This window comes from Myotis nattereri (genome assembly GCF_964212035.1).
Source record: "Myotis nattereri genome assembly, chromosome: 7".
NCBI classification, from domain to species: domain Eukaryota; kingdom Metazoa; phylum Chordata; class Mammalia; order Chiroptera; family Vespertilionidae; genus Myotis; species Myotis nattereri.
Genome location: NC_138082.1, coordinates 27821281 through 27834358, shown reverse-complemented (window position 1 = coordinate 27834358; position 13078 = coordinate 27821281). Strand labels below are relative to the sequence as shown.

The following is a 13078-nucleotide window of genomic DNA, read 5'->3' as shown; positions in this document are numbered from 1 at the left end:
TACGTGTGCCTTTCTTCATTGGTGGTCTCCTGAAGTCACCAGCCCTGCCAGAAGGTCTTTCAGTGGGACAAAGGAGGAACTGGAGCGAGATGGCCTCTCACATGTTGGCAGCTCTGTCTGAATTTTCTTCCTTGGCAACCCTGCACGCTGGAGGGGCCGGCCAGCAACCTTGTTATTTCCACCGTTCCCCTCCCATGTGACTCGCACCAGGCAAAAGTGCTATTTAAGCAGCTCTGCTGGCTTGGCTGGTCTGTTAGCCTTTGCCATTTACGACCATGAAACCAAGTCTTTCCAGCTCAGTTCTGGCCTGTTTTTTTTTTTTTTTTAAAAAAAATGTTGGTTTCCTTTCGTTAGCTAAAATGACTTTCTCCTTTCAACAGAAGTAGCAAACATGTTGGTCTCACCTCTAACTTTAGGTCTTTAGTTCAATCCTATATATATATATATATATGTAAAAACTTATATATATAAAATTGTGAGTGGTTATGGTCTTAAGGCCCTAAATCAGAATGCTTTAAAAAAAGAAAGCAATGCTTTTTCAGGATTTAGGTCTGTCCTTTCCCAAAGTCTCAGCTTCTCACACCTCCCAGCTGTACCTTGTGTAAAGCAGAGATTCTCCCCTTGTCCCAAACTTGAAGCTCTTCTTTCCCTTCACCTTGGTTGATGTCCACAGCTACCTGAGTTGTGCTGATCATGCTGCTTTCTCCCTAGGTGCTATCATCCAATCCACATGGTGGAACCCAAGTTCTTAGCCAGGAATTCCTTTAATAAGGGGTTTCACAGTCCATCAGATGGATCAGTGGTCTGGTTTGTCCACCTGAGATTGCAAGGCTGTGAATGTTAAAATGAGGAACACCTTTGCACTCCCAAATCATACATATATTTTTAATAAGATGATTTAAAATAAAAACAAACCAACTGGGCCCATTGGCCAGATTTCAGGTATGCTTAAAAAACAGAGTACTTTTGCAGTGTTTAACAAGGTGTTTTATTAATATGTAAGCATTCCAAAATACTTGATCAGCTCTAAATGAGTGGTACCATGAATTAATTGCATCGGCATCAGTGAGGGAGCTGGAGAAATGAATTGTGGTCATGGTACCAGTTTGCAGTTGATTATAATTGTGTGAAATAAGAAATAAGCAGACCTGGGAAGATAAGCTATAGAGAGATGTCCCAGGTGCCATGCTCAGCACCCTGCAAAGGACAGAGTGACCCATGGACGTCTGCTCTCATTCCTTCCCACTTTTTCTCCCCTCCTGGTTCTTGCAAATACGAAGCCTGTGCCATTCCCCTAAGGACTTAGGCTCTTGGAAACTAAAGCCAGGAAGCCAAAGGCTGTATCTACTGTCAATCACCATACTTCTGCCCCTGCACAATGGATTGGGAGCATGAGAAAGGGATAGACTACCTAGAGGACTTAAAAAGTTGGTTAACATTCCATAGATTTTCTCATCACAGAATTCTTTTTTAAGAATGGGAAAGACCTAAACATGATCAAAATATTATTTTCCTCCCTATTTAAACATTTATTATTATGCTATAACTTATACTCAAGAATTTTTCTGTATTATACTCAAGAATGTTGTTTAAGTCACAGCTGTTTATATTAAGAAAAAAGAAATATGCTGCTTTAACACATTTCTTTAAGAGGAGGAATTTATACTAATTTTTCTGGTTGAATCAACAATGTAAAATTTCAAACAATGATCTCCTTTGAAGAAAAGTCTTTACTGTAGTCATCTTTTTTCAAGCACAGTTGGATGATGAAGAGTTACTTTCTGATTAAATTTTAGTATATGACAATAGCCAAGTAGCTTATAATATTTTACTCCATTTTCGTGGTAAAAGTAGAAACTGTTAGTAATGCTCTAACCAGGTATTTGTAACAGTGTTACACTTGACCCAGCAAATTGGCAGGATGTTTCAATACATCTAAATACAAGATAAAAGCTGTTAATCAATGGCTTTGACTAAAAATGCATTGATGAAAGAAGGCTGATCACTCCATTGTACTTATAGGCATAACCTTGAGCTGTTTTCAGCTGCTTTCACAGTGAAGACTCATGGGTAGGCTGACAGTGTGAAAGGCAGCTGAGGCTTTGTTTGTTTTTCAGCTGTAGTAGGCATGGTTGAAGTGGGTCCGTCCAGAATATGTAAATTCCTACCGGATGCACTAATGCAATAAGCCATAGGTCTCAAGTAGCATTGCTCAAGTGTTGACTTATTTGATCATACTTCAGAAATTACATTTTTCATTACTGGCAATAGGATTGAGTGGGTTTTATCTTACAAGAAGACACACGGAAGGATACAGTCGATGCTGGCGTGGTTGTCAGAATGTAATTTCCAGCCACTAAATCTCATGACAGGTGCTTCATATTTCTGGGCTCCCGAGTTATTCCCCAATGATGTAACTAGAGAGGATGTATCATAGGAGCATCACCATTTGCTATTTGCACAGCTCTTCTGCAAGGAAACATTTTGCTTTTTTATGTCCAGTTTATGAGTGTCACAAATGAGTTTTTGGATTTGTAAAACGTCGTGGTGATATTTGCCTTGTATGGTTGGTGTGAGTCAGTTGGGGTTGTATATATAAAGTGCATTAAATATACACATACCAATATTTTGCTTTTTAGTATATATCATCATCCTTATCATTGCATTTTTATTTATCACACAACAGATGTTTGCTGAATTAAATGACTGCAGGAGCCTAGTATGGGTATTGTGTGTGTGTGTTTTCTTTTTAAGCAAATTCCTAAATTACAAAAATGCATGATCTACATGTTTGCCTCTGTTCAAGTGAGTTCCTTTAGTCAAGCTCAGCCCTTCTTGATTACGTGTGTGTAGGGCCAGGGATATCGGCAGCTGAATTTAAGTCCGTGAAGCACATGCTAAGGTCTGCCTGTAATGTTATGAGAGTTCCTTTCCAACAAAACTATCAGGGCAATTGTGAACAGCTCTGTTTTGGGAACTTCAGTTTTGGAGTCCTTTGGCTTTAGATAATACCTCTCTGGGAACCATTACCCAGCTTAATCAGCCCCTTTATTCACAATATTTGGCTCTCAAAGCTTTTTGGCTGTCTCCAAAGATCAAATAGGCCTTTGAAGGACAAGACTGGCTGCTATAGAGACCATTCAAAAGAATATACCCAAGGCTGAGAAGGCAGTCGCAGAAAAAGAAATGGGAACTTGAGAAGGCATTCCAAAAATGCCCCGAACAATGGCTGCTTGATTGAAATAAGTATGACCCGAAGGTGGCCGCAGTGAAAGGCAGTTCCCACTGAGGGATGTCTGTTAAAAATCCATGTCTTTACTCTGTAGCTAAACTTTATGTATATTTACACACACACACACACACACACACACACACACACACACACACACCCTTGTACGAAGATAAACAGATGTGAACTTCAGACATTCCCTGTAATGTCTCCTGATCTCTATGGCCTGTTTATAGCCCTCCATTCCCCTTCCCTCCTAGTCAGGATTACCTGTCAGGTGCTTTCACTTTTACATAGACTCCTGAGTTGATGGCACCAGTAGGTACCATTAGTGACTGAGACATGTGTTCAGGATTCATGATAAAGGGCTTTGAAAACAGTATGCTAAGACTTTGGAGGAAAGGAAGATAGTGGAATTGATATATCCTTTTATTTCCTGTTCTTTGAACAGACACGCTGGTGGGAAATTACAGGGATGGGTTCAGAGTGCCCCAAAGCAGCAGATTCCCACCGCTGGTGATGCTGTAGATTTCTCTCTTCTCATCGGGCTCCCAGTCTCCTCCTTTCTGCATCCATGCAAATATGGCCCATGTGATGATAAGACTGGATGGATACATTTTGTTCCTGTGCTAAACTGTTCATTCAGCCATTCTGGAGGAGAGCCAGATATAAAAGCAACACATGACCTTCACTTGTCCTTCATTTCACACACTTTAATAAATTGTGGCCTTCCTACCTCATTTTCAGCCCAGCACTGTGAAACTGTGTTAGTTAAGCTGTACCTAGATACTCTGGTAGGAACAATCTGATAGATCACAATATAAGTTCAGGAGAGACTTGAAACTAACTAAGAGATCTGTAGACCATTCTCTGAGGGTTGTGAGAGGATGGGTTAGCCTTTCACTTGTAGAAACCATGCAAAGTCAATCCTGTTTCTCTGGCAATTAATGGATACCCTGGAATGCCTTTTTGTCATGTGTTGTCTGCTTGTCAAGTCTTTATAATAGGCCATTTCCCTATTGTTTAGGGGTAGAGTTAATATTTTAAAATAAATAGAAATCTCATAATACTGAGGTCTCATTTGGTAAATTTCAACCTACCTGAGCCACTATATAAATAGTGAATGCTGACTGATCTCAGCCATACCCTCCTTCAAGAGGAAAGAGAAAAAAACAAAACAGCTATATTGCTCAACATTTTCATTGTGTGAGTTTTAAAAGCCATTACTGTCCTTGCAGCTGACATTGGTTATCACCCCTGCACTTTGATCATATCACAGAGTATGTCCTTGTTATCCATAGACTTAGATAAAGGTGTCTTGACCTGCCAATCAAGGCTCTTCCCCATCTATCCCAATCTGCATTTGTAGACTTAACTCCTTCTACCCCTTTTCAGGTGCCTCGTGCTCCAATGAAGTCACATTCTTGACTGGACCTGTCGATCCATGGCTGGGCCTTGTTTCATTATGTGCTTTCAATAGAGTGTGCTTTGTCTCTATCATTCATTCAGCTCATATTTAGTGAGTACCTGATATGTGCCAGCCCTTGTGCTAAGCTCTGGAGGTGCAACTGGAAGCAACATAAACATAATCCCTCTGTCCACATCCCCAAAATGTTTTTGTCTTCCAAACCAAACCAAGTGTGTTAACGAGGTACTTACCTTCTATTCCTAGCTAAAGCATTCTTTCCCTCCTCGGTGCACCTAGAGCTTTCTTCCTGTGCATCTACTGTGGAATTCACCCCTTTCTACTCTGCATTCTATCTCTTTGTGAATGGAGCTTCCTTTCTAGAATTTCTAGAAAGCAGGGCCTGTAGCACAATTCAGCTTTGTAGTCTCCATAGTATTTAATGCAACCATTTTACTAATTCAACAAGTTTTTATTAATTAACTGCTCTATTTAGGACATTCTATAAATGTTGATATTTATAGAGAACTTTAGAATAATTAAAAATATATATGCCAGAAAGACTCTCTAATGTTGATACCTGAGAACCTAAGAAACTTTTATGAGGTTGAAAAGGTGGATCCACTCACTGGAGGGGAGGGGATAATGCCCCTTGGGGTCTGCCTTCTTGAATTGCAGAAAAGAAATGTGCTTCCACCAGAATAATTTATTCTATTCGACCTAAATCAGAATCTTTTTTTAAAATTTAATGATTAACTTGGTCTGTTTTGCTTGGGTTTCCTTTTGTGTCTAAAATGCTCATGTCAAACAACAGCAAGTTAAAACCTGATTTCAGATTTTGTAATGTTAAGCCTTGTGATTTCAAACTCTAAAATTTGCAGGTGACTTTTAACCAAAAGAAGATTCAGCATAGCCTCACTGTTACCTGCTTGCCCTATTTTGTTGTAGTTTTCCACAATAACTGTAGTGTACATTTTTGTTTTGATCATAAGAACATCAAAGCACTGTGTATTTTTGTGTTGCTAAGCCTCTGGAACCTCCAAATCACATTGATTTGTTTGCTGACTTAATATTGACTACTTTGAGTTTGTGATTGCTTTGGACTCTTGCATTTTGAGAGAAAAAAAGAAGTTAAATACAGTTTGTTGATTTTATTTAAGCACACAGTACTGTTTGTGCCTGTGACTTCAGTTCATCTGATATGATAGGCCTTCTTTTTAAAGCAAAACCCTAACAACTGCAGGGTTTCATAGGACAATCCTAAAAGACCAGATGAGCTGGCTCCTTAACATGTACTGCAAAGGATGAGAATGGGACCCTGCAGGCCCGACACGTCACCAATGGGTGGTGTGGCAGTGGAGCAGGTGGTTTTTTAAGCTTGGCTTGGTGGTGGTGGTGGTGGTGGGGGGGCGGGGGCGGTAAAAAGAAACTGATCTCCAGAGTATGATGTTACAGAGAAAAGAGAAATGATTTGGCCTTATTTGTATTCCCAGGTTTCTCCCAATAAGTCATCCCAGATTTATCCCAACCACCCTGGAGCTGAGTGTTCGGCCAAGGTGAAGGGAACCATTAGCATGGTCTCCTGGAAAGAGCTCTGGGCCTTGGAAATAGGAACCCGAGTTCTAGGGTTGATTGTGACTGACTTTGCCTCTCTATCCAGGTTGACTTATTCTCTAGTAGTAAGTGATGTCCAGGTGCCCAGGTGATGAATTCTTTTCTTTTCCTTTTCAGAATGAAGACCTAAATGACCTCAGCAAATCCTCCTCTAACTCATGGGTACCCAGACTCGAACTATTTCATGATTCACAACCAGGACCTCACATCTTCCTCCTCTGTAGATGGTACGATGCATCCATTTCAGTTTGTTTACTTTCCAAATCCTCAGGAGTCCGTTGACTGAACTGCACGTTCTTTATTGTGCCAAGCAAAAAAAGCACTGTGACACCGGGACAATGAGTCTGCATAAATTTCATCTTCAACCTTCAGGACTTAGCTGGCCACATGAGCTGCTGTGCCCCGCACCATGCTGCGAGAGAATGGGTTTCCTCTCATCACCATCTACACGATACATTTCATCTGCTGCTGAAACTGTGCGACAGAGCATCGTTGTAAATTATTTCACACAAAACGGTTCACGTTGGGTGGAGAGAGTGTTAAATATTTAACATAGGTTTTGATTTATATGTGTAATTTTTTTAATTAAAATGTAACTTTTCTTACAGCGCACATTTTTTTTTTTTTGGATGTGGAACTGAGGTATGCAATGTTCTGTTGTAAAGAGTGGAGCAAACGCTTAAAACAAGGCTAACAAGAGTAGACTAGGGTACAGCCCTTGTTTTAAGATTGTAACTCAGAAAAATAATATAAGAATCATAGTGCCATAGGTGGTTCTCAATTGTATAGTTATATTTGCTGATACTATCTCTTGTATTATAGCCCTGGTGTTGAGTTGAGATCCTTACAAGAATTGATCTTAATTTTATATTTTTCCTGTAAGGCAATAGGCCATGTTAATTGAACTGAAGAAGGGTATATAGTCTACTGGGTATTTTCGAGTGTCAGCTTAACATTGGCAATTGAATGGAAGCCGAAAGATAAGAAAAGGAAATCAAAGTCTTCCATTGTACATACTGTACAGAGAAGGAGACATGGGCAATCCCTTCAAATCAAAAGCTTTCTTTGGAATGAACAATGTGGGTGTTTGTAAATTCTGGAAATTTCTGTCTATTCATAATAAACTAGAGACTGTTGATCTTTTCTTCTCCCCTCCCCCCACTTCTGTAAGCTTCCTGCTACATTGCACCATTTTCTTCTGTGCACACATTAGGATGTTTCATTTCCTATACTGTCTCAAGAAAGATACTAAGACAAGTGAGTACTTGTCTTTAATTTCTAACCAGAAATTAAAATTCCAGAAACTTTTATTTTTTAATTTTTTTTGTCATGACCAGAGCTACATGTCACTTTCTTTAAGAGCTTATCTCATGCTTTCTGAGAACTTCCAGTGTTTCATGACTTAATTGAATGTAATTTGGCCCATTTGCCCTTGTGGGTACTAGGCTATTAGTGATTAGTTAATAAAACCCAGTGTACAGAGAGCCCATCAAAGCTGAATGACCAGCTATTGAAATATCTAGCCAGCAGTGAAAATGTTAATCCTTTTCTTCTTTGGAAAGTACTCATATCTTGGAATTTTTCCTTTGGAAATAGAAAATGGCAATGAACTTAAAGGTATTGCCTACAAAGTTTTTAACCTTTTTACCAGGAAACTTCCTACAAGTTAAGTGAGTAATGCCAATATCAGGCTCCCTCGGCGTCTATGTAAACTCCATATCAGAAATTCCCAGCCCTACTGTTGATGGAGCAACATTTTATTTTTCTGTAGGATTGTGCTCCCTGGGCAGGGGTGGGCTAAAGGAAGGGGCCAGGGTTGGGGGTACTGTACTCAAAAGGAAGGGGCGATAAATGGAACCCCTCACACTGTTGAGGCCCCATGTTACTGCTAATTCAACTGGATGGCCTGTACCTCACAGACTGTTGTACAATGTTCATTGTTGCAGATTCTAATCATTTGCATGCTCATCAATTTCTAAGATAAATAGGTCTGTAGTCATAAGAATCCATTGTTTTCAAGGAACTTGCTGAATTACATCATTTCCTATTAGGAGAAAACACTACCAATTATAAAAATCTGATAAGAGCTTTTTTTTAACTCTTTTATGAAAAACACTTTGTTGGTCAAACTAACTTTCATTTTTCAAGTATTCTGACTCATAGTCTTACTAGTGTAGGAGACGTGTTGGCTATCCTGCTCCTTCCAAACAGAAACCAATGAACTAAGTCAGCCCCGATCGTTTTCCTGTCAAGCTAGTTATTTCTCAAGGAACCTAAACTTTGATTATTACCGAGATACCTCTGCATGTGGAATTATCAACCAATTCTGGGTCAGAATAGAAATGAACAGACTGGAAAACTCCATCTCGTGGTGTCTAGTTCTCTGTTTTGTTCAGTTAAATAGCATAAAGGTAGACATTCTTATCTAAGGTGCTCCTAGTGGTCCCTAAGCTGGGTTTGAAAGTGGTATCGAATTTCACTGTTTTGAAACTGGAAGTTGCTGGTATTTGAGGGGGGGGGGGGGGGAGAAGGGTTGATCTTGAGCAGCTGCTGAGTCCCTGTGTTCAGTTCCTGTTGGGGAGACTTGACTTTTATCCGTTTCAAAGTATTTGTAGGCCAGCTAGGGGCTCACGTTAATGGGGATTCAGGTGGCCTCTGTTTAACTCTAAGTTACTGGCTTTTTCTTCATGAGACCACTTTCATAGCATTCTTTTTTAGAGACTTTGGCAGAGTTTTAAAATTTTTCCTTTGTGGACAGAACAAATGTATTTCATGACTTTGATGATATCTTCGTTCTGGGCAACAATAAAAAAGAAAAGGTCCTAGAACCAGCTAGAAGTGAAGAGAATCCATTAATAATCAACCGCCTGAGTCAATACTGTACTGATGTTACATTGGTGGCTATTTCTTGCTCACTTTCAAAGGTCAGGGACTCTCTTGACTAATCTAGGTTGGCTGCAAATGTTCATTTACTAAAAATCATCTAGCCAGAGGTGAAGTAAAAATCATCTAGCCAGAGGTGGAGTAAAAATCATCTAGCCAGAGGTAGAGATTTCTAACTTCTCCTTCCCTGACTATTGTCTCCTAGCCAGTTATCTTGTAAGTGTGAGACAGAGCGTTAAGAAACAACTGTACTATACTGTAAGAAGCAGGAGTGCGCAATCCTGAAGCTCTGTTATGTTCCTGAATGCAATGTGCCATGTAGTTGAAAATTTTAGTTTTATTTACTAGGGGTGGTTGAAGTCGGGGGAAAAGAGCTCATTGTCCACTGACACAAAAGAGCCATGAGAAATGGGATGGCTGTGAAGTGCTCCAAATGCTTTGGCAGAGCTCTGTGGGTCAGTCCATCACATGAGGAGGTGTTGAAGCCCCAGACACTGTGGGAATTAAGACCTTGATTGGGGAGAGACAGAACCCTTTGGAAGGCATGTGAAGGAGGATGGATGGAAGCCAAATATGAAATCGCTTCTTTGCAATGACTTGACAGGGGAGTTGAGTGTTCCTAGGACACGGCGAACGTTGGTTGGCGGTGATGCTGCATTCACATAGGCTGCTGAGAAACTGGAGAGAAAAAAGCATGAGCTGCTAGGGATAGGAAGAAATGTGACATTGCCAATACCAAGGAAAGACCTCTAGTCTGTGAGCTTTGCTCTGGAGAGCATAAACAACCTTCTTGTAGTTAGGAGAACATCAAGGGTTAAATGCTGGTGCCTGTGGTCATTTCCAAAACCAAGACAGAGAAGACCTTGGAGGTCCTCCCATAGCTCCATAATCCAGCCCCCCAATTGCAGATAGAGAAAATGTGCATCAGGTGGCATGTTGAGGTGTCCCTCACTCCTTGTAACCAGAACATCATGTAAGTGCTGGGAGGAAGTAGGATATTGAAGGTGTTTCACCCTAATCTTAAGGAATTTCAGTAATAAGGAGCTTATTATCAGCTTATAAGATTAGAAAACGTATGACTTAGCTGGGGAGTTGTCTTCCTTTCCTGGTTTGTTGATGACTTGGCATGTGTGATGTATATTCCAAGAGATCTGGTGTTTTAGACTTTTGCCATTCACCCTGCATTTCAGTTTCTCTCTTTGCTTAAGTGATTAATTTCCCCAATGTTAACCAATATACCACATGATAGGACAAATACGGTGAACAGGAAAACTTGCCTGTATTTGTATAGACATTTTTAGTGCTAGGGCTTTTGTTATTGTTTTAGAACTTTTCTACTGGATTAAGAATGTAGTTCCTGGGACAATTTTTCTTGCAAAGCTCTTTCCTTACACCTCTTGGCTACAGGGTGGGCCAAATTAAATACATATATATTTTTTTCATTTCATGTATGTGCAGTTTGGTTTATCATCTGAAGATGGTGGTGCTGCTCATGGTGCTACTTCATCTGTGTACAAAAGGACCAAGCATGGTCTGTATTGCTACCAAAACATTTATTGTATATATGTGTATAACATGCATTATGTATATATGTAACGGGTACCAGGCCAGGTATATATTTTTATTTAGAAGTGTTTCACTTTTCCAAGTTTTCTTTAGAGTGTTATGCTTATTTTCAGTCCCCCCCCGCCCCCTCCCCGATTCTGTCTGGTACTTAGAACTGTAGTGTCTTCATCGTTAATTAAAGAAAACTGTCTAAATGAATTCTCAGATGTGAATGCTAGTGATCCTTAATGTCTTTGATTATGGGACATAAAACAGAAACTGCCAATTACATGTTGCTGGGGTGTTTGGGTCAGAGCAGTGTACACTGTTAACATACTTTAATAAATGATTTTGAAACAGATAGGTTGCCTTCACCCTATCCCTCTTCAGTTGGCTTTCAGTGGCCAACAGTATAAAGAAAATGACCCTGAAAATACGTGAAGCTACTTGTGTTGCTGGTGGTGCAATGGGAAGAGGGAGGGGGAGGAAAGATGTGTTCTGTTGAGAGGCACTAGAAAGACCTTGTCGACCTTCAATGTGCAGAGATCCCCAAGAATTGATCAAACACAGATGGCCACTGAGGGGACCTGGGGTGGGCGGGGCCTACCTTTCTGACCCTCTCTCAGGTCCCCAGTGCTGCTCATCCATGTCAGCTGATGGCACTGAGTAGCAAGGCAGGGAAACAGCATTGCTCAGCCCTGGCTATGTGTCTGCGTCGTCTGGGTAGCTTTAAAGAATTCAGTGGCCAGGCGACTTCAGAGATGCTGATTTACTTTGGGGTGGGGCCTGGGCATCCATCATTGCTGCTGCCCTTGGTGCCTCTAGAAGATTCTAGTACAAGCCCAGGGCTGAGAACCACTGCTAGGAAGCATTGCCCTGTCTGATTACTAGAGCCACTTACTAGAAATGCTGGTTCCCTGAGCTGTCTGAGAACGGGTATTTCTACAGCTGACTCAAGGTATGGTTGGAAAATTTGGATAATTCTGATTTCTGTACAAGGGGAGCCTTTTAGATTCTGTCACCATTAAAAGGTATAAGATATCTCTAATTTTTTAAATTTAATTTACTGGGGCGATGATTTTTGAAAATAATCAACCATGTTGGAGCCAATTCCGGAGCCCACTCCTCCCAAATTGTGCTTTCTTGCCTAAATAATTTAAAAGAGATGATTGACAAATCCTAAGTTGTTCAGACAAATGCAACTGATTGAACGTTTTGGAAACATTCAAGATTTTTTTTATGTGCTTCATGCCCCACTCTTTTCCACCCTAATCTGGCAGAGATCTTCCTTCTGCCTGGCATCATGGATGAGTTTCTCATTGTTAAGAAGCAGCACATAACGTGACTGAATAACACTTGAAGTAAATATTTCATCTTCACTTTCTATTAGCTTCCTCCATTTTTATTCTTAAAAAAACAACACTTGACTTTCTTCCCCCCAGTGGTATTACAAAGCAAACATGCTAACCTCTATTGAAATGACACATAAACATCATTAATTAGTATTAATTTGAGGGCAGTCTAGTTGAAATGAATTAATGGTATAATTTATAACATAATTGTCTTATTACCTTTACAGAATACAGAAACAAACTAGAGCAAGTACAACACTGTCAATAAAAGGTCTGCGAGAATTTAATAGTCATCTAGAGTTGTAATTACCTTCCTGGTTCTATCATAAACAACAGCAACACTCACTCTGCATTCGTTCCAGGTTCGCCACCAGGATTTACATCAATGATCTCAGTGTATCCTTCCAGCAACTCAGAGGTAGACTATCATTACCCCTGTTTCCCAGATGTGCAAGCAGAGGAGAGAAGGGGTTTGTCTGCGGCCAAGTTTGTATTCTCACAGACACCACTGCAAGTCTCTGATTTCTAAGTACTTTTAAAAAATTATGGCCTCTACATTAAAAACTATCACCCCAGCTGCCTTATGTTATTCATTTGCTGAGCAAATATGACTAATCTCCCATGAGCCTGAGAGTAAATCTCTGTCCAACTGGTAACTTCCACCCTGCAAAGTATCAGGGCCTTATTCCATTTGTTTCCATTCTTTATATTTCTGTCTAACTTAGATCATTCGGGTCCAAAGTCATGTTCTGGTTCCCTATTGTTTTTTTCAGTAAGTGCATCTTGCTTTAGCAACAGACTAGAAAGAGCTTTATTTTAGGAACACACAAGGGTAGTGGGTGAAATGGGAAAGCCACTCTAAATCCAAATGCCTGTGTTTTTAGACATCAGGTTTTACACTTTAATTATCTCCTGTAAACTCTTGGAAAGCAGAACTTACATTCTCTGTTCGAGATACTATTGATTAGACAAATGACCAAATTGGCAATAACAAAAATGTGGAAGGCAGGGACATTGTTGTCTAGTTGGAGCATGAGCCTTCACATGGAG

The 13078-nt window shown here is 40.2% G+C and overlaps 1 protein-coding gene across 2 annotated transcripts in view; it reads left to right on the top strand.

Annotated features, from left to right (window-relative positions):
- The window catches only part of IRS1 (insulin receptor substrate 1), a gene marked incomplete at its 5' end in the record, with an annotated part of 65371 nt that extends 57979 nt beyond the window's left edge, over positions 1 to 7392 (top strand). Inside the window, one exon of one of the 2 annotated variants that reach the window (XR_013996258.1) lies at positions 6366 to 7390. Of the gene's footprint in view, positions 1 to 6365 lie in introns of both variants that reach the window. The other variant, XM_081096364.1, reaches the window with a different exon arrangement.
- Between the last annotated feature and the right edge of the window lie 5686 nt (positions 7393 to 13078).